The following is a 23,145-nucleotide window of genomic DNA, read 5'->3' as shown; positions in this document are numbered from 1 at the left end:
CGGTATATGTCGACCGAATGTGGGAGACAGCAGCTTTTGAACGTTGGACTTCACGACTATAGTCGTGCGCTGTATTAATCACCTCAGCGCTATATCCCCATTTTTGTCAAAGTTCAGTGATCCTTTCACCAAAAGGCACACCAGGACCATTGTACAGCGGACGTCCTTGCGAGTCCGTACAGCCTGCTAATGACACAATAGTTGCTTTACTTGGCGTGAGGCTAACGTACGAGTTCATCAGGCGAAAAAGTTAGTCATAGGTGCATTCGGAGTTAATGACAAACAATAGATAACTAGATGAATGCGTGAAAAGGCTTACAACAAGATACGATTCGTAGTATTAATTTTCTATTTATTAAGAGGCTTATGAGTTGTCGTACGAATTATATGAATTGCTGGTAGTTTCGAGCTTTCAACACACACATTTTGTGATACGGATATGTAACACAAATATACCTATTTCTTGATACGGGTTATTGTACTATTATATAACAACGTTGACCTTTGAACGAAGGCAAGCTAATTATAACTAAAAACAAAGAAGGATGACTGGCCTCCCCCTCGAGCGCATATAGTATAGTGAATCATAATATTAATTAGTTAATTATGTCTTGCTAGTATACCTTTGTTTCGTTAGATTGCTCAAGCCATTTATCCATTCACGGCGGCGCTGCTGTTGCTGTCGCTGTTAGTTGCTGCTTCTTCTTCTTCTTCTCTGCACAGTGGCGCCAGCTAATGGAAAGTTGTAGCCATGATCAGCGCATCTCTCTTAGGAGTAGATTCAGCTTTCTTTTTTGCTTCTAAGTGTGGGTGTGTGTGCGTGTGTGTGTGTGTTCATGCGTGTGGGTGTATGCGTTCTGCCTAGTTCTGCTTGACCAACGTAATGTACCTCTGCATGCCGCTTGCTAGCGGATGCTTGTACGGTACGCAAATAAAGACGATCTATATGCCCTGTGGGCCCACCTATGTAGACTGCCTTGCACTGCCTTTCTTGATGCTTATGTTGTGTTTCTTCTTTCCACACTAGCCAGCACAAGTTACCTTGGGGGTTACAGCAGGGGCCAAGGCAGCAGCCTTGCCCCCGGAATCCTCAGTAACCCCGCCGCCCGAATTCGTTTGCCATGAGTTCTACTACCGCTACTGAAGGAGGTTTCTGAACGGGTCACCGGGGAGCCACTCGAGAGCAGCGGGATCTCGTCGGCTCGCAAAGGTAAGGCCAAAGCAAGAATCTAGGATTACACTATTCGTACATCCAACAAACGGAATAGGCATAGCACCGGCCCATGAAAAAGATGAGTCGGGGTTGACTCACCTGGCACAAGTGCTCAGCTGTTAAAAATACTATCATAGAATATTATGTAAACACTATACTTCATCACACGCGCCCGATCGTAACATATGTCATTTATATAATAGGGAATAAGAACGTTGCTAAAGTTCATCATCTTTTTTACAATATATCTTATTACGTTTACATTGAACCAGCGGCAGGCAGTCATACAACTACGCATGGCTGGCCTGGCAAGTGTGTCATGGTTAGGTTCCCAAAAACACACGATAGAAGTGGAAATGATATTTTGAAATCTACTGCACATGCCCTTGGATTTAGTTATAGCTAAAATGGGAGAATGACGTATCACGTTAGCTATATTGTCTACTAAATCAATGCAAGAAGTCAAGTAAAAAAAAAAAAAAAAAAGAAGTAAGTAAAAAAAAACCGTCTTAATCACGTAAAAACGAAGCATCGGAGGAAACTGTTCAAGCGAGCCAACTTCTTCTATACATTTCTACAGTGTTGCTTGTGTGGACGTTCGTTAGCTTATTTTTCCTTGCTTCCACCGTTTTTGTCCAGTACCAACAGATGCATAGCAAAGAGGCCGACAAACTTAAAAATAATTTGGAGGCAACTAGCTGTAAAGAAATTTCGATTCAAAATATGATAATATCAGCCTTTATTAACCAAGCAAGCTCGGTTCACATCATTAAAGTTTAAAGGCAGGTTAGGTTAGTTTAGGCTGCTTGATCGTAAATACCTCTCTTTTTTTGTTAAAGGCTTAGCTCTTTTTTGTCGATCATACGTCGCTTGCAATTACTAGGTTTTTACTAGCGGTATAAGGAAGATCTAGTCTACTCTACCAAAATGAAGAAGAGTACAATTGTGCCAACCTAGATTCTCTAAGTTGACTTAAACGTTACGTGCACGGGATAAACGATAATATAATATCTATGATTGTGGGGTTGATTGCACTTCATTATAGTTTTTTTCTTTTTTCAGATTTAATGGCCTACCCCGTGGTTAACGATTAACTTATTATAGCAAGGTTGACCTCTAGGCTTATTTGGGCTGCGCACAACTGGCAAATAAAGCTGGAAATAGATTTGGTAATACGTTGAGTTTTGAAATGAAGGTAGGTGTTAGGTTTTATATTTTAGTTCGGTCATCATCACTCAACTTAGGTTTCTCTACCTATTGCGTTTAGGTGTAATAGAACTTCAAATATATGACAGAAACGTAATTTCAAGAATATCCCTGCTCGACGCTGTCTTCAACGCTGTACTTTCGCGACACCTCGGTTCCACCGAGCTCGAAGTTAACGATGATTTTAATAGTTACATGTTTTACAAGATTGGTTCCTAACTGGTTCGCGAGCGTAGCGAAACGTCGAGTACTCGTCTGAGATGAACACTTCATAATACTCAAATATATTTATCAAATGGTATTCTAGGCATTCTCTTATTTAAACGCACTGGGGGAACACGTCAGACGAGGTAAACTTGGCAGATCAACCCCCCGGGTGCGTGGTGAGCGCAGTGGTGTCTGCGGCTTAATTTTCACAGTAATGGCTGTAAAGCAATAAAGCTTCTTTCCGACCGATGTTATTATGACAATTTGTTAAACACTTATTTTTTCAGCAGTCGGGCGTAAACCTGTAATTACGCCAATTTCAGCCTATAATATGGCAACAAAAAAGGTAAACGCATGTCTAAAACAAGAACTGAATGTACTTTTTAAAAACCATTCATTTTTTTCTATATATTTTTAATATAACTCTATCTAAATATCTGCTATTGATAAGATACATAAATAAAAGATCATTGAGTCTCCGCAATTCAGCGTTTCAAACTACAGCCGCCATTCATTCTTAAACCTTCATTGTCGATTCAAGGCTATCATCGATATTCTATAGACTATCTTTTCGCCAACAACGATCCATCTGGTAACATTATTACTTCGGATGGTCTTTTGTTGCGTATTTCGGATTTGGTACGAACGTTTTACTATATTATACTATTTCCAAGATCCCACAGAATAAGCCACACTAAATATTTACCTGTCCGAGAACAGCTTGAATATATACGTCATGCATGCAACAGCATATTCTTTTAAAAAAGGTTTTTACATAATCCGAACTAACTGTAAAAAATAATGGTCAAAGAAACGCGTTTGCCCTATAAACCTGGAAATATGTGAGGTGGTCTAAAGTCGAAATCGGGCATAGACCCGCTTCGTATTACGCTATAAAGTACCCGTCGCCTGCAACAAAGCTTAACATCAGTACAAGCATGAAACGTTTATTCAAGCTGATGATTTTCCAAGCAAAGGTAGCCTAGAGTTGCTTGTGAAAGGCAGTCAGGATTAATCACTAATGGGATGAATGCAAATCCTAACTTCATTTGTATTGAATGTAAATAACATTCGTAAGATCCGGCGAAAGATCAGAAAGCAAATATTTTATCATTGATCGTAATAATATATATATTTTTTTCGTATATCCGCAAGTTTAACTGTCCAGAACACCACCCATATTGGTATGCAGCGTGTTCGAGAAATGTCCGAAAGCAGACGCCTACATTCAGCAAATTTAAGAAAGTAGTTAAAAAAAAAACATTACATCGGGTTTTTGCGATTATTTAAATAAATGTGTAAAGCAAGTGTAGTGCCGTCGAGTACTCTGAGGAATGGTCGGCTCCTAACACAAAATATGTTTCTGCGCAGTTTCGAACCTAGACCGCTTCACGTGCTTTAAGTTTCCTAGCTAAATACGCTGTTATTAGTTGGAACTCTATGGAGAAAAGTGCCGTAATAATTGTAGGGAAATATCAATGCATCGCCTCTCCTGAAATCGACTAAATGCTATATTTTTCCGGCCTTATGATTAACTTACTGCTATACTGATTGAATCTAATATAAACAAATGATAATGATATATTTTCGCGTTCGGTCGATTAAGACTGAACCAGCTAAGTCTTCAGAGTTCTCTTTAGGAGATATCCAGTTCTAACAGTTAATTGGCCGCGAAGGATACGGTACAATTGCCAAAACCTTCAGGTGTACCCACCGATCAAAGAAGTAAGTTGAAAATATTGACGGGTCTTGTGAAAGCCTCGCAGCAACAACAACCGATCGCCGGGCTACCATGCAGATAAACATAGACGGCAATAGGAAAGAAGTGAAATGCTGAGCATGTCTAAACTATAGAAACCCTTTTTTTGCCAGATCAGAGAGCGGCTAGTTACCCTCAAGATGCAGTAGTTGATGTTAGCCAGTCTTCATGATAGGGCCAAAGCGGACTAAATGGTATAGCAATTGTGCAGTGTATCAGGCGACTCTGTCGATAACAATAAATTGTCGACGGTGCAAAATTAAAGGATTACACAAGAGAATGTACCGTCGTCACAAAGTAAACGAAGAATTAAGTGAAAATCGATAGGAGCTCCGCGAATAATGGTTAAAGACTCGCGAAAAAGCACATTAATCAGACGGGTTGTATGACGGGTCTCTATGAGGGTGTTTTATCTAATCGTTCATACAAGCTGAGCGCACTAGTGGCCGGGGACGCACGTAACTCTAATACCGACGTTTACTGTACGCGTTTGTCACTGCACCAAACGAGTAAAAAAATAGCAATCTAGGACAACGCGTTGCTATAAGAGTGTCATCCCATGAGCATACACAGCTGGAAGGTACGACTGCGGGCTGTGAACGCTTGACGGCTCGAAGACGCGTCTAGCGTGTCGGCAAGAACGCTCTGCGAACATTTGCGGGATCAAGGCAGTAGACGGAACGAATAGCACAGTTTATATTGAAATGTTTATCATCTATGGCTATAAAGTAATTAATAATGAATTATGGGAGAACAATAGTGATTTAAGGCACTATTAGGCGGCGTCGGTCCTAGAGTCCTTCCTTGCAGCATAGTTTACAATTGATGATAGGCCTGACGTAAGCAGTGTCTCATAAACATCAAAGAAAGCAGCACTCTCGAAATCGAAATTGTTGCCGTCGCTCCATTTACATAAAACATGGCTTTCGAAGAAATGATTAGCTTTAGCTGAGGTTAGTTACAATGGCTTGTTTATAGTGTTAATCTACGGCGTGATAGAGCAATTCTTGTACCTGTATGGATACTGGACGAAATACAGTGATCGGAAGCTTCTGTGTTCGCTCGCAACGTCGTACTTTCGTAAATGGTGATATAGCTACATTTTGTCTTCCCGCGTTGTTAGTGACATCTCAAAGGCTGCATCCTAACGCTAACCGAGGAGCTAGGAAACATAGCAGAGTTTGACAATATCGCGATCGTTCCGGGTGACTGAATTTTGTCGACTGGCATACGCGAACGGAAAAGTGCGAACGAGCCAAAGAAAACGATATTTTTAGCCTCTGTGACGACTAAAGATTGGTACTGCTCGTTACTATTCAACGCAACATAAACACGAGGTACCTCCTTGACGTAAACGCAGTGTTAGGCGTTCAAATGTTTTCTAATCGAATCGTTTGGTAAAATTCTACGTTTTCAAGCCAATACGTGACAAGCACAACCACCAGAGCTGTACTATACAGGATCTGGACCAAATCAATTGGGAGACTTTTTTTTTTAACGATTACTCCTCCTAGTCAAGAACGTAACTCGCTCCGTAAAGGACGTGGGCTTTCTGGGGAAGCTTAAGAAAACGTACAAATTAATTGTATGTTTTCTTAACTCGCAGAATATTAACGAGCAAACGTCCCAGCTACGTTTAGCTTTAGAAAAAAAATGTGGCTAGCCTAAAATCGCAAACCTATAGGAAGAAGTTAATAAGGCAGTAGTTCGGGAAGACAGGATCACGCAAAACAGTGACCCAAGAATGATTCACGAAATTGTTGTGGCGCATCACACGTTGAGCTTTCGGACAACAGACTGAAGATTGGGCCTACCGACGAAAGGCTGATATTGAGATGACGGTACTAGCATGCAAAGTGCTAGAAATTTGCATCATCTGAGCGGCCATATAAGACGACGTTAACGAGTACGATGCTCAATTTGTTTACTGTCTGGGACGAGGCACTGATATGCACTTATAGGAAACACAGTTCGAATGGGCGAAATTCGTTTGTTTCGCTTTTAGGTTCTCGTTCGAACGGGTCACTTGTGTACAACTTGTCAAGATCATTTTCCGTTTCGCCCTCGATAGGCATCCGGCGAAATGGAGCCGAACTTTCCTCAGCTAGCATACCTTTTATGTTTATTTATTTTAGAACCACGTCGAGGTATATTTATGCTGAAATACATATTTCTATATTTCGCATAGACACCAGATAATGTACATATTACCGAAACGATGTTTTGTATCTAAACAATGCAAAAGTACCTGACAGATTTGACCAAGACGATAGCGACTTGTTGTCGCAGGGCGCCCTGAAAGGCTTCTTAAAGTGGACTAATTTTCAAATAGAGTAAATTAAATTAGCAACTATAAACTGATTGAATTTGTGCCTTATTTTTATATAATATATTCTATGAGCGTACTCAAGTTCGAAACAGCACCAAAAAAATTGTCTATGACGTAGGGGGTGCCGTAATAGTTTCCCTATAATACGCAGAACATCGTTCGCCGCCTAGAGTGCCGTTCTAGCTGGATTTTAGGTCCACTATAAGACCCATATATATCAGGATTTTGAAAATGTGTGTTGAACCACCGAGGACACAGGCGGTATTCCTAAGATACCCAAATTTAAAAAAAGGCACTGAACGTGTATATGAGAAACGCACTGCTTGCTAGATAGGACGCCTAGGAACCGATTTATTCACCGATAAATTTAATGTATCGATGAGTAGCTCGCGAAACTTATATATAGCATTGTCAGACACGAAGGAGAGCAATACAAAATCTTCTAGCAAAAACCTTTTTTCTATATATGCGGCGTATAGGTGTCTTGGTCCCATGGGAAGTTTCCGTGCGACGCGTGGGCAATTATCAAACAATAGGTAAGAACATAAATATAAATTATACGTGTTTTACCCACATGTTCACCGTAATAATAAACATTTTAAGCTCTTAATTATTATTAGAGTCAATCTGAGCACGGATGTGACAAGAACATGACTACTGGCCATAAAGCAAAATGTTCTCAGGTGGAGAAACCAGGAAGACCCTCGTCCTTAGATCATTCTGAGGCCGTTCATGAAAGCTGGCGACGACTTAATTTTGATTTGGTTTCTGGCTAAACACGGGGTAAGAGTTACCGCTTCGGTTAGACATGAGAGCTGCAAAAAAATTGAGACCCCCTGGTCACATAATAATATGCATAATATACAACACGCGATGGCATTGAACAAAAGTTTAGTATAGGGTCAAGGTTGGCTCAAAGGGTCATGCCAATGCGGATGCTTTGTTACTTTCCGTTAGCTGTGATTAGGAAATGTTTTTTTTTTAAAAAAAAACTTTGCATTTACGAAACCAATAGTCGCAATAATCGAATAGTGATACATTTGCTAAACGGAAATATAGATTGCACGCCATTGATACTTACTTATTTATTGTTTTCATGCGGTGGGACTAATTAGAGATCAAAGATCCATTTTTTTTCACGCTACATAAATTTCTTCGATTACTTCAATGGTTGGATTTTCGCTTCGTCGTATTTTTCCCAAATGCAATATTATTATGAAAACATTTATGTTCATTAGCGAGCTATTGGATGACATAGTGGGCATGTGCTATTGCGGCATTCGATTATTACGGTTTTGTCTATGCACACAACGCAGTACGCAGGCAGTACCGCAATGGTTCAGGCAAGTCGGTCACTTTTTCAACTGAACCGTACCGTGTAGAGAATGGCTGTGTACTCTGGTCCGCCCTTTCCCGCCGATAGGCCCCTCGACGTCTCATCACCCTCCTCCCGGCAGCCGCCTTTGCCCCCCACAGCAGACCCCATTACAGTTACGACCACCACTACCAACAACTTAGGGCAGCCTATCATGCAACCGCGTTTGACCACCGAGCGACTTAAGCAGCGTTTCCCTTTCCCACGGAGGTAGACGCATAAGGGCCTTCGATGGCGCGGCCGCTCCGGTCTCTGTGAAGAGGAGGAGCCTTAGGGAGCCAATCCCGGGGGACGGAAAGCTCCCCGGATGGCATTGGCCCCCAGACGATGGGGGCCTGCTCCTAAGGGGCCTTCTCGTCACGCCATTGGTTACCCGAGGGACGCTTTTCGGTGACGCCGGTGCGCCGTCGATGGGAGGGTCCACATTATGAGCTATGAATGATGGCGACAACAACGACAACGGAGGAACTTCCCACTAGATCTCTCACAGTGTCCCAAGGCCTAAGTTATAGATTGCCAGCTAACCTGATACTAAACCGGGATCTCTTTCCCGGTTCAGCGGCTAGGAATATGCGAAACATCGCACACCGAAAGAGTTCTATTTTATAAAGGTTCTGCACAGAAAGTTCCGAATTTGTAATTTTATTCACTTACACATTGACAAGCTGTCAATGATTAAAGCCTTCACTGTTAGCTAATATATATGTATATATATCCCGTGGCATTTTCATACAAACTGGATACAGTTACTTAAAACAAAGTGAAAATATTTCAAGGGCATACAATAGTCAATACTAAGATTAAGAGGTAATAATAATGGGCTGGTTAATAATAGAAATAAACAAAGCAAATCGTTCGAGCCCGTCAACTATTCTCCGTCATGTGTCGCAAGCTGCTTAAATTGACAGAGTAGATACTTAAATAGTACGTATTTTTGTTACTGTGAAGTAACGAAATGCTAATTCTCAGCTTTTCACAGCATGCAATGTCAGTCAAATAATGGTTTCCCAAAGCCCCAGTTTTTTTTTCTGAAGGACCAGGCAAAATGAGTATTTATGATACTGCTGTATTCTTGCCAATCGACGTGGACAAAGAAGCTGTACATATGTTTGTTGTCACTTTCACTAATGAAGTGCATGCACGCTATTTGCTCCACGATCTACAGATGACAACAATCGGACATGTGAAGCTGCAGGTGACCATCGATTTACTAGGCCAGTCAAGCCCAGTATAGGCTGAGCTGCAGTGGACAGCTTAGGCTAACGACGGCGCCCGGCAAATGGCGCGTGCGAATTGCAGTCCTTAGTAGCTTTTGGAGTGGTCTATTCTCTCTTTCTCAGGCGACAGTCATTCTCGTATCGTCCCCAAATAAGTCTTCGTATTAGCTAGCCCGCAAGGGAACTTCAATGAAGTAGTGAGTGGTAAGGCAGACCATTTTGTAGGCCCACCAGGCGCGATACCGCTGGCCACCAGTATTGCGCTCGTACGTTTCTAGTAGCCATGCTTTGCTTTTTGGATGCCTTGGCTGGCTCTATTTCTTTCTATTCACGGCAATCTCACCCTCTGGCATCCGGCACTTGTCCAAGGGCTTTGGTAATGTCGGAAGAAGCTTGTTCGCGGGTCTCTTTGCACTTTGCCACGAGGACATCCACTACACCCTGAAACAGACAATGCGACCAGAGAAGGAATCCTAAGGATTCATGGCGATCGCAGCGCGTGGTCGCAATTGAGAAAGTGGGACCTTTTCACGAGAGGGCAACACGTAAAACTGCTCCTTGAGGAGACATTTCCCTCTGCGGCCTAGTCACTCCTTTTTCCTTCTTGTATCTTCTACCAAGTTTCACTAGCTGACCCCCGACTGTGCAGGCCGTTATCCCTGGCCTCAACTTCAAATTTCGTTTTAGTTATTTTTCTCTAGCGACGCAGTTCTTCACTTCCTCAACTCGTCACAGCTGACGGCTGCATCCTGAAATATGTCCCAGTTCTTATTGCCAATGCACTGTCACGTGCTTATGCACACGTTGGGAAGACGGTATGCCCATTGAATCACTATCGTATAGCCTCTTACACCAGCGAGGAGATAGCGCAGATATAAAAAATAAAGGGCATATGGCAGAGAATGAGAACCCAATTTTTTCTAGAATATATTTACAGCTCCTGTGAGTTCATGTAAAATACAGAAGTAGAAGGTGGAGGCAGGGGGGTGCTGGGAGAGAAAAGGATAGGAGAAAAGGAGAACAGGAAAGAAAGACGAAGCCAGATTAGATCGGGCATCACAATTCCCGATTAGCTGGACCACATGTTCTGGTTTCATTGAATACAACTATCGTTTGAGGGGCGCTTCTAGGAAACGGTGCATGACAGTAATAAAACAAATTTGTTGTCGGTTATTCCGTTTGCCTACTTTATTATAAAAGGCTTTGCTGGGCTGCATATATTGTATAAGTAGTTATATTGCGACGGTGAATGGCTGTGTCAATATTTGATGTAGTAGACAAAATGCAAGTTATACGGCTTTGTTCGGACTTCCTAGCAACGCATCGCATTTAATCTGCTTGTAACGACGACCCATAATGTGGATATTAGATCGACGTTGTACCTTTGAAGACAATGGGCCAATGGCCATCTTGTATAGACCCGTTAGTACGATAATGACGTTGTTCGATGCACCTTTGGCGTTCTTCTTCCGCCTCAGGTCTCCTCTATGCTTTGTCTGCCAATGTAGTAGGCTTGTGATGTCGGGAGGGTCCTGACGAGCTACGCAAGTGAATTTATCTACAGCTCCTAAGACCTGTCGGTTAGTTATAGAGTGTTCCTATTTTCGAGACATCTCGGTGCCAGTAGTCAGCCAATTTGCAGCATGCAAGCTAGTAGGGATGGGGGTAATGCGAATTTTGCACATGGAACCCGTCGGGGGCTGATAGTGGATGCCTTGTGATTTTCGAGGGTGGCGCTAGTCGTCGTGCCGGCGGCAGCGGTGACTATGGCGCCAGGCAAGCTGGGGTTGTGTAGCAGGTTGATTGGCAGCACACGGCACCGCTAAAATCGTTTACTCCTCTCCTGATGAGAGAGAACAACTCAATCGACGAGCCCCCATTTCTCCCATTTCTTCCCACTTATCACACTACCGCTGCTGCTACTGCTTCTGCCCGGCATGTTCGGAGTTCTATGGGAGTGTACCTATAGTTGGGGTTCAGGGTCTGCGAAAGGCGTGTGGAGGAAATCGCGGAACGTGGTGGAAGAACTCCCTACCGATAGTTGTCTGGGGGATGTGATGTTTCATGTCTGCCCCGCAGAGCCACCGCTGCAGCTTCCTGGGGCCAGCCATGATAAGCTAACTAAGTAAATAAAACTGAGCAACGGTGGCGCTGCGTCACAAGCGCAGAACCGGTACATAAATGGCGAGGCTTCTGACGAATAAGAGATGGAAGTCCGAGAGGAGGGTCCGGGTTTACACGACACCCGGTCCGTTCCAATGACGGTTTCGATGCCAGCCAGTAAGTGGTAGGTGCAAAGACACGGGAAAGGAATAAGACGGCAAGCGTATCCGGTCAGATAGGGGTTGAGCATTGATGGTGTTGGTATTCAGTTGTATGCGGGAACCGAGAAAGTCGAGTACGGGGAGCATACGGTAAGGAATATATCAGGCGCGGGTGGAGCGTATTAGTTGCGTTGGCCGGCAAAGACAGAAAAGGCCGTCATTGCGAGCGATGGCAAAAGCTATCCCAGGCCGCCGCGGCCCTAACTTGTCCCTAATTTGCGCCTTTATTCGTTTCGGCACAGAGCCTAGTCGTAGTAGAGGCTACCCATTTCTACGTCATCTTCGTTGTCTATCGTTCTGCTGCAGTCTCGCTGCCCCCGGTTCTTAATATTCTTTCTCCGTTCCTTTTTCCCGTGGGAGGGTAAAAGGCTTTGCTGGGCTGCGTATGCTCTCTCCCTTGAAAGCACCAGCACCAATGCGGCCATTTCTCCTTATTTAGCTGCCATTTTCTGCCCCTTTCTCTGAGCAATCAGCTGACATTGACTTCGGAGAAAAAGAACATTTGATGGGAAGAGATGGTGCATGAAAACCACTGGCCACCAGCGACCTGTTAGATGCCTAGGTAAGTAAGCCTATTCTTAAGACAAAAGACTGCCAATTTGCCTCGCACACCCTTCGCATATCCGAGCTTAGTCAAGTATTATATTCGAAGACACTCGAACTCAGTTACTCGCACGACGCTACGAAATTTTTGAGCCCGGTAGCATGATCTGAATTTCTTCCAGTTACTCATACGCTTTTTTTGTGTGTTTCTCGAATTCGTAAAGACTGAGGTTCTCGAACTCGTTTTGGCCGCCTTTAGGTTAATAATTTGCAGACTGATATTGATAGCGTTGACCTTTCTGCTGATTTACAATTTTATATCGACTATTAACTTTCCAGTGCTTACACATATACTCTAAGTTTAAGGTTTGTTTCGTATCTGCGCTGAGTGGCTAGGTTAGGCGGAGTGTAACGCTTGTGCCTTTCTAGTTCAGTGATGCCTATTCAGGTCATTTAGGCCAACCGCCTGATGCATGTTCTTTATTTGATGTTCCGAAGCCTGAGACTAACTAAACCAGTATTTACCTTTATGCGGTTATTTATCAACGGAACGTTTCTACCTAACTGTTCGTTTACCATTTCTCCACCGCTGATTTCTGTGTTATATTATTACTTATGTCCTCATAAAATGATATGATAACTGCAAACTGGCTTGAGCCTTTAAACATGCTAAGAAAATAAAATAATCTGATTTCCTTCGACGAGTGTGTCTTATCCTGCGGTAGGAAGCACGATAGTATGAACAACCGCGTTGACTTTAGCCTTATATTTCTATAATTGTTATTTAGTAATTTTTGCTAAGCGAATTATCCGCACGCTCGGTGTAAGCGCTAACGTTTTTTCGATTATTAATTATATAACCTTTTTTGGAACTTCAAGTTTTCAATTCTATCTCTTGTAAATAGATGTGAGTATGTGTAATGCTTTAAGTGCGGGGTGAGCTTCTTTGATTTTTTGCAGTTTAATGTGTACAACTTATTAGTCGTTACGTGAACCGTTGTTGCGGCTTAGTGTCTCAGAGTTCTTTACATATGTATCCACTCGAAGTTCATGTTACGCTTGCAATTAACAAGTAATAACAGGCACTGCCGTAGAATGAGCGAACACGCTTACACGTCATGTTTGCCGATGCAGGACACGGTAGCCAAAAACCTATGCTATCGTCAGGAAGTATGCGTAACACTCTGCGACGTTGCCCGTCCCGATGACAGTCGCACGTGGTAGGAGCACGCGTCGCAACGCAATATGCCCTCCGAATACAAGTCACTTTCCTCAATTGCTATATGCTACCAACTAAGCAAGAAACTAATCCTTTGGCTGTTCGAGTACTACACGTTTGTTGTAGTCGGGGGTCACTTTAATTTAGATCTTAAGCTATACAACGCTAATTTAGAACCAAGCGACTATGCAAACCTAACGGGCTAAGCCTGTCTGAAAGTGTTGTGCCAGCATTCGGCACAAGCGCTTCGAGGCTCCCTGTGAACAAAACGAGACAACAAATGCCCTAGGTTTAGCGTCGGATCTGACCTGCTTTGGTTGTTCGCCATTGGCAGGTCGAAGGGTGGGGAAGAATGGGTCGACCACGCTGTCACGTAGCGTCTACAGTGTAATGCTTTTTAAGTAAAGAAGAAACGAACGCACACCACCGCCATCAGCGTTGAACGGCGTGAGTGGAACACGCAGACGAGCCTGCTCCTTATGACTTCCATCTGCTTATCTCTTTCCCTCAATCATTCTGTCCCGTCGCTCGATCGGGCTGATTCGCCTTATTCGTGATACGTTTCAGCCAAAAACCGGTAACTAGCAGCCAGTTGGACCACTGTGGAGGAATCGAGATGCCGCATTTAGAAGTGTCGGTAGCGGTAAAGGGGGTCTGTTAGACGGGACGAGGATGCTTAAAGTCCCTGTGGACGCATAGTCGCTCAGAGACAAGCACGCACTAGTCCTAAAGGAAGTCGCTTGGCTGCCGTTGGCCAGCAAGCTATGTAGCGGCTAGAGAAAAGTAGGGAGAAAAGGCCAAGGCGCGGGCACACTTGAAGCAGGAGAACAAATTAGGATGTCATCCATTTGAGAAGACCCATTTAGTCCTGTAGGACCTATACAGCAGAAGCAACAGGGTTACGGATCTGGATATGGAGTAAAAGAGTCTGGTGAGGTCGGGCAAGAGCGACTTGGGAATGCTCAAGACCAGCTGTTAGGGCCCTATGTTCAGTGCGTGGTGTCCACGTCGGGCGTATCGTAAATTCAACGTTACCGCCTCAAATCATGAAACCAGCGGAGCTACCAATTTAATGGATATCATACCCCGTGGCTGTATGCTGTAAGAATGCCCTTGGGAAGTTTGACTGAACTCATTTAAAGGGCAATGTGATTATTGATGTAATAGCGTGCGTGATGCAAGACTTTACTCAGTTTTGGTAAATATTTGAACACGCACGTGAAGCTGGCAAGAGGTATTCAGTAACAATAACAATCTTGAAAATACTCCGTGTCAATACTTAAATAGTATACGTTACTGCCTCTATGCATATAAGTGTATAAAGGCAGTACCGTATATTACTCAATTGCTCGCCTTTCAAAGAAATGTTTTGATATTTCCAAGTTCCTGAATAGACTACGCCAAACATTTACATTTTCAAGTACTTTTTTTTTCTAACCTGTGTTATGCTTGTTCTAGCTTGCCCGCAGCGTCTTTGCAACCAACGATATCTCATCAATTACATTGCATTTATCGTAGAATTTTTGGCTACGACGGTTATAATTATACTCGAATCCAAAAGGCGTAGGAATAAGTATTCCCTGATAGGGCTTAATTCGCGTGACCCTACAAACCACAGTAAGATTTCTAGACTTCACTGAATGAAGCAGATAAACATATGCTTCTACATATTCGTATGTGTGGATGGTCCGTTCTTCCGACTCCGACAATTTCTATTTATTTACAGGACTTTTTTCTGTTGAAGGCTCTGAAAACTATTTAGTATTCAACGTCTGAAAGCAGCCTAACCGCAGTAAGAAAGGACGCGAAACAGATCTGGATGTAAAGTTTACAATTCCACCAGGTTTCCACCTGGTGGAATTGTAAACTTTACGTCCATTGTAAATCCACCTGAAACCTCAAAAATGTGGCGATATTGTACATTCTCGGCTAAACTTTTGATATCGAACCGTACGGGTTAGCTCACGTGGGATTAGCAAGGTTCCGCCCGTGTCAGTGTAAGGAGAGTAGCTCTAGGTTAGGAACTGGCAGCCATTAGGCCAAGGAGATGCTGCGCAACTTTTGATCCCTTCACAAACCGAGAAACTTCAACTGTAGAATGGGAATCCCTTTGGGATCGAGGAGTGACGGAGCGTCGCCAGGTTTCAAGTCCAATCTCAGCCAACAATTTCCAATTAGAAGCTCTGTTTTCTTTGACTATTTCCTCCAAAGCTCTTGCCTCTTGATATAAACCCGTGGCGCACATGACCAATGGTTGAAGAGGGTAGGATTTCGCTATAGCAAACTAGCTGAGAATTCAACATTGGTAAAAATAAAGTACACATGAGTTTTCTTCGCGGTAATTCAGTGTTGATATGTTTTGATGCGTTATCATTTATGCTTACCCGCTTCTACTGCACTAATGACTGCATGCCGGCAATCAAACGACGCCTTGATCCTATAGGACGAGACGAACCTATCGTAGGAATGGCATACCTATTTGGATCTGAGTTCACGTCTGTTTCCATTCTCTTGACATCTAAAGGTAACCACCAAACTATAGGAATCCATCTTATAGGACTAGGCACTACGCTGTGGTAGCTCAGAGATAACAAATACAGTATCTAAATCGACAGCGTCGTTGGTCCGCATCCGGCATGTGTACAGATATATAAATAAATTTTGTATGTACGCGAGAACGGCGTTCTGAAATGAACCGGTTATCATATAAGTAAGTACATAACGCGATACGTATTCCAACGTATACAATATGCAAGTGGCTTCGTTTTAGCCAGAACATGTAACCAGTAACATAGTTTTAGGACAACAGAGAGCAAAAGGCGCCTCCGGCGTACTGATTTTTGTTTTGCTTACTTTTACGTGCTCACGATTTACGACGTCCTTAAACGTTATCCTCCAACAAAACGATCTGACCGTTTTAACGTCCACTGTATATGTATAATTTCATTTTTCGATTTAAATAGGCAATATTTTTTAAATCTAAATAGGTTAACACCTGTACGTTGCGTTCTATCCGCAAGCCTTATATTTTCCTCATTAATGACAGCACTCAGATGCGAACGAATGGAGAAGGAAATGATTAAACGTATTTGGTTACGTACGATACAAACCTATGTAGCGAATAATATGGACTTGCTGATCGGCCCAGCGGACAATATGCGACTAGTGCTGAATATGAGTAAGCAGTAAGATAGTATATAGCGATTCGCATTGCCTAGATCCAATGACCAGGTTCTAAGTAGACGAAAACAACGGGAGACGAAATGGAAAGATAGCAAGTGAGGTAAGCACTTGTCCTAGCAGCCTTTCGTTGTTGAGACGGCACTTGGACTTCAGCAACTACATCAATGATAGACACACCATGGCTAAGAATGAACACTATCCAATGAGTCGATATATTCAGCAGCAGGCAGGTAATCCCATCTTGTCCGTGAGTGCTGCTTCGATGCGGACTTTGTTGGCAAAGAGTTTAGGACCTGTCGGCTGCACGACCGTCGTAGCAGCTGGTGGCATTTTCATGTTTACGGCATGCTTGTAGTCGGTATGCAGCTTGTGTAATGTTATCCTGCCAATTTTGTTGTCCTGTTCCATTATGCACCAGTACCTCTTTTCCCTTGGGAGGCCAAAGGGTCACCCCAAGATAAAAATTGCTCGACACAGTCTTTCGATATCCTTTTAAGCGGTGCGCTCCTCTACAGAGGGCAAGCAGCAAATGTGTTATGAACGGCGAAAGGATTTTTTCCTGTAATGATGAATATCAGAGCATGACAAGCCAATCTGAAAAAGAAATCGATTTTCTGCGCTTTTTTTTCCATATACTTCCGCATATGTTCATCCGGTGACGAATTTTCTCTGACCAAGACACTAGAACATTATATGACACATTTCAAGATCATATTTACATAAGTAACAAAACATAAACAGATCTTATGAGAGCTAACAGTACAGACACTCAGAATCACATTGATCCTGGTAGCAGCTGAATAATTGCAGCAGTATGGTGATCTTATACACCTTATTACTACAAACAGATGTAAAGGCAAATCTAAAAAACATAGCCTGCGTATCGCAATACGTGTTTTTACGAATACCCCTTACAAAGCCTACGTTTGACTGAGGTTACCGAAACGCTGCGGTGCTCTCTAGGATCGAACGGGACTCTCATAGAATCGTTTTTTATTAATTTACTACTTTAATTTAAATAATACCCCCATCGAATGTGATGAAAGCCGTATGATGTAAAGCCTTCCTTCTTCAAAAAGCTAAGTGCCACCTTTATTCATTGGAAAGAATTAATATCAGACTAATACATTTACACCTTGCATGTGTTAGGAACCTTCTGAGACTATTGTCGGCTAAATTTCTCCAAACTTCTTTGAGAGTCTGCATGATAGCCCAGTGAGTAACGTATTTGCCTGTTGAGCCTAAAAATACGTGGTGATCTAGGCTCGAGTTCGACCGTAGACGTACTTCGTTCATATTAGAAGCCAGGCGTGTAATGCCTAACAATTTAACTATGAAACGTAAAGTACGCAGAACATTTCAAACCCCTGCTAATTTCTGGTTTCTAAAACGAACTATAACCATACCAATGATCGCGAAACGTTACGAAAACGCGCAAAAATGCTGGATGCTGCGATTGGTGCGCACTGGGTCTTTGTATGCCATATGCTGTCATCCAGTTCGAAAAGGGCGTGATTTTTTGGGTAAATGAAACGGGTACAATAATCCTTTCCTCGCCTACAATAACATCAACCGCCGTGAAACTACGTCCGCTGAAAGAGTCAGGCGAGAAAACTGCTCCCAGGGCGACCATCGGCTCTCTCAACTTGGCCTCGTTTGGCCACATACCGACAGAATACATTATGCAGCTAACGTCTTTATGGCGCGTCCATCTCGCGAAACGAAGCTACTAACACTAGCGCTAATATCATCGGTGACGCCTTTTCCTCCTTCTTGTTCACTGACTACTTGCTGTATGCGTTTAGATAGCTTACCGCTTTCGTTCGTAGTTGTTGCGTAGGCTTTGAAGATTCTTCCTATCGCGCCCCCAATATATTTCCACTACAGGCGTAGCCAGCTTTATACCTTACTTCGAAACCTCAGGCTTCAGTTCGACCCATACAATCATGACCTCTTCCCATGTCTACAGCTCATAGTGGATAACACACCTACGACGGCACGACGCTGTAGAAGGCGGTGCCGCAAACTTTTTGCCGTAACGACCCCCGGATCATCAGGCAAACAGCTTCTCATTGTTGTTGTTATTATTGTTGTCTTGCCGTATCGCCTGTCTCGTCTCAGTCAGCAATGTCTAACGTGAATGAAGGCTACCCGATGCCGGGAGCAGGCGGGAAGCTGTACGGCGCCAGGAACTCGTGGAGCCTTTACTGCTAATTCTACTTCACTAGTACTTTGGGGAGCAGTTTACACCCTCTATCAACTTTCCCGCAGTCGAGTTTTTCCAATAGGAACGTATAGAAAGATGTTGGACATCAACGCCAACGAAACTTCGAGCCTACCAGTTGAAGTCGAGCACGATGGCCGCAGTGGTTTAGGAAAAGAAGTCACAAGTTATATTGAAAATAACAAATGTGTATCTGAACGCGAAACGTATTCATTTAAACGAAAGTAGGCAAAATAAAAACTTATTACCAAAGATACTGGTGCCCTCGCATCGATGTACGAACTCTTCTGCATTTAACTCGTATGGAAAATTCAGTCCATAACAGATCCATTTGTAGACTGAATTTAACTACTGAAGTGTTCGATTTCGAACTAAAAATTCTCGTGCCTCTAGTTGCAAGTTTCATTAAAATGAAGTATATTTGTGCCACCTAGACGTTTGATAGTTACGAAACCTCTATACGAGAAGAGAGATAACTGTTTTACTTCAAAATCTACCCCGCTCACTTCACATAAGTACGTGGGGATATATAGGAACGTTTCAAAGGCTAGGACTTCATTCAGCATCTTGAATTTATTAGGTAACAGCTTACCACTTTGTATATTATTAGAGAAATATCTGATACATGAGGAACCTTTTCAATATTAATTAATAAGATCACATTATTATAACATGGTACCGAAGCCTAACTGGCAAACGTGCACTTTCAAACAATATCTCGGATACTGGGTGTAAACAGGGTGTGAAAATGTTTAACCATCCGTGAAGTGCTAAATTTTGAAGAAGCTTTCCATGTGACTGGTTGGACGAGCGGGATCTATTTACAGATGTGATCTGCATTGGTACTTCTTTGTTACAACGTAATCAGATAGCTCGATGTACAAAGATCTATCAATTTTTATATATATATATATATATATATATATATATATATGCTGTATTTGTCTTACAGAGGAAACTAAATTAAGAATACAAATACGCACCTAAAACATAAAGCCGGAAGCTTGATTTCTGCAGGGATCTCGAGATGACTATCTATTTCAGGTCACGCCCGCTACTGGCCATCGCATGCTATCCTGCCTTCTCTAGCTCTCGCCCACTTGTGCCCCCAGCGGACAATCGTCGTTCATCGAGGAGCTCTGCTGCGCTTCGATCTCCGTCATATTTAAGGAATCAATCAAAATCTGCTATTTTTTAGCAGTAGAGAGATGGAGGTCCACCCATCGGCCGATCTCCAAGGTGAGCCTGATCGTAGGACGGTGCTCTATCGCGAGCTGTCCTGTCTTGCATGTAAATGAGGCGAAGCATCGCGTACATCACTTCACACGAAACCCAGAAGCGCTCGGTGTGCTCAAACCTCACATGAGGCACCCATTGACACCTACCCTTAGATTGGTTCTCGTCCTCACTTTCTACCACCTACAAGCGGCAGTTATTGGCACCGCTGCTCAGATGCTGTGTTAATCTTTTAATCGCTTTATCTCGGCTGCGTCACTTACATGTCTTCGAGATACTTCGCCTGTCGACCCAAGCGGCTATCTGTTCCTAGCTATTCCCGAGCTAACTGAATCGAAATGTAGATAATGTAGTCAAGTGAAGATCTTCAACAGCTAGCACCGGTGACGGTATCTGTCTCTACACTCTTTTTTTTTTTTAACAGGGCAGCTATCTTTAAAAAGTGAGCAGTCCGCGTTGGTCTTGAACAGACACAATTTTTCGGATGGTTGGAGATGGCTGAGATAGTCACTGTGACTGGAAGATATCAGGAGTCAATACTACCTTCAGCAGTAGATCGTGAACAGAGCAATTAACTGCGAAATGGTTTAACGCATCTGCGTAAATTTGGTAACTATTATGTCCATACTTTATTTGTTGAAATAAACGCTTCAGCGAATAAAAATCCGGTTCTTGTGGTGTTAATAACTTAATGATGCTTAAGTTAGTGTTGGCTAATCATTGTTTAGACAAGTGATAAGAAAACAAATGATCAGCTGTTGTCCATTGTCTAACAGGATCATTCTCAAGTTCACTCTTTGTCAGTGTTCCGCTTCTTTATCGGGTAATTTTAAGATGTTTGTATTTGTAGTTCCTTATTTAAGTTTACCGTATATCGCTTCTCTTAGTTTTGTAATAATTATTAAATGCGTCACTCTTTAGCATTGGCGCTCTCCGCCGAAATTGTCGCCATAAACACTTTATCTATTTTTGCAAGTCCAAGAACGCTCCCATCAATTCGGCTTCTCGAAATCCTTTGCTCTATTCGTCGCTGTTCACTGTCCGAATCAAAGTGAACGGCGACGTAAGCGCGGAGGTGGCCAGCGATCTGCCTACTGCTAACGCCACTACAACTGTGTTACACATTTTTTGTCCATCGGCCCCCGTCAGGGTTGCCCTCGCCACTGTCGTCGGCCTGCAGCAAATTGCTATAGTGCTGTTTTACCCACCTAGTTTGTCGATGTTGTTGTTACCGCTGCTCAGCTGGCTGGCTGGCTGGCTGCCGCACGGGGTGGTGACGGAGGACGCAGGTGAAGGCTAGGAAAAGGTAGATTCAACCCAATGCCCCTTGTACGATATGGTATATTGGATAGGAGAGGGCCAAAATGTTAAGATACGCTACCGAACCTAAATCGGGAGTTGCAGCGACATGATCAGAAAAGAACCAGTATAGTTACTACTGTTGCCACTACGATATACGGTACAAGGCACCTCTTCCAATCCCCGGGCGCTCGTCGTTGCCTCGCACGGCTTCGCCAGCTAAACTGAGCCCTTGTTGGGCCAATGTCTAATATTGTCATTGTACCAATGTGTTCGACTGGGGCGGGGGGGCAAAAGCTAGCGGCCATGTATAGACACGCTAACGTAGGCACACGCCGTCTAAACACATTGCTGTCATCGTGTGTTGTTCCATGTACGTCCTGCCTCTGCCCCCATTTCATCGACGCGAGTTTGCCTTAGACCCTTCTATTTAGGCTCCCGTTTGGCCCTGCCCCTTTCTGTCTGTGTCGCCCCTCGTTCTTTCTGTCGCTAGAGCGCCCCGATTCCCACCTTCCACTAGTGCCCATTCGTCGTGTTGCAGCTCGTAGGCAGCAAAACCGGGATTAGTAGATGTCCTTTATCGAATTGCTTTGGGGAGTAGGACGCCGCCGCGGAGCAGCCGGGCGGGGCACCCCAATAGAAATGGTTCCCTTCCTACAGGCGGTCGTGGTGATGGCGGGGAGTATATTAAACAATCGTCTTGATTGCATTTTCCGCCAATAGAAACAACACAGTCGAGTTTGTGTGTGTACCCACAAAGTGTACAATCCTGCCGTCCGTTAGTGTACGGACTCAAATAGTAGCATCGGTGATAAAGTTGTCGAACGAATTGAGATTGGTAGAGTAATTGTCGCCGCGAGTCATCTAGCAACGACTCGCTGAATTTGGCAATAGCTTACGCTGAACCGGAGTAAGCGTCAGATGATTCCTATTTCCAAAATACGTCATGCATATGCAGTGCGTTAATGAATCTACGTAATTCCGCAAGGTTTCGAATCAGCCTGTAAACCTTTACGAACGGGTGTAAATGGAGTAATCCATTCCTTATGTAGCAACTCCATCCAAATTCGGAACAATCAAATCGTCAGCGTGAACTAGATGTTATTCAAAATAATCGGTGAAGTATATCGTGTTCCTATGCGCTTGAATCACAGGATGGAAGTTATTGAAGTTTTTTGTAACGAACACGTGTTCCGACGCGTATTGTGTACCGCGATACTTCATGTAACGTACTGCGTTTGTTAAGCTCTGTTCAAAACGGCATGATTTGCATCTGTTGCTTTGTCCCTTGGGCTAAAAAAAACAATAAACGTCTTACACGTTAAAAGAGATTCGAATTTTGTTGTAACAGATAGGTCGTTCCTATAGCACTACATCATGCACAGTGCACGGAGACCTCATCCTATAAGGACTCTCGGTCGACTTGTCAGCTTAACCCTATTGACCAAGCATTGGATCGAAAATATCCATCTCATCTGGAGTACATTCAATTTTATGGAGCTAAAATCATAGACTAAAAATATACTTCGGATTGGAAGATATCATGCGACTCAACTCTCGAGTCTTTCCTGCAGAGATATGTTTCAACTCTGTCTTCATCCAAAACTACATGAGTTGGACAATGTCTGCTATCAACAAAATGGCGTCATTTATTGTTGAGCGTTTGAAACATTAAAGCTGTTGAGAAGCTCGGCAAACATGCACTTTTTTTGCGGAACGCCTGCATTATGGAAACTTCTACTCCAACTGAAAACCGCTAGATTTTTTTGAAAACTAAAGTTTGTAGTGGAGAAAAGTGTGTCCGACGGCGA

The 23,145-nt window shown here is 43.2% G+C and overlaps 1 long non-coding RNA gene across 1 annotated transcript; it reads left to right on the top strand.

Moving 5' to 3' along the window:
- Positions 1-664: 664 nt before the first annotated feature.
- Positions 665-2,386, top strand: LOC111271686 (uncharacterized). Its single transcript, XR_002687037.2, has 2 exons — positions 665-1,210; positions 2,276-2,386. It is a non-coding gene; the product is annotated as an uncharacterized LOC111271686 (long non-coding RNA).
- The last annotated feature ends 20,759 nt before the right edge of the window (positions 2,387-23,145 follow it).

This window comes from Varroa jacobsoni, unplaced genomic scaffold (genome assembly GCF_002532875.2).
Source record: "Varroa jacobsoni isolate VJ856 unplaced genomic scaffold, vjacob_1.0 contig00872, whole genome shotgun sequence".
In the NCBI taxonomy this organism is placed as follows: domain Eukaryota; kingdom Metazoa; phylum Arthropoda; class Arachnida; order Mesostigmata; family Varroidae; genus Varroa; species Varroa jacobsoni.
This window is presented reverse-complemented; position numbering and strand designations above follow the sequence as displayed.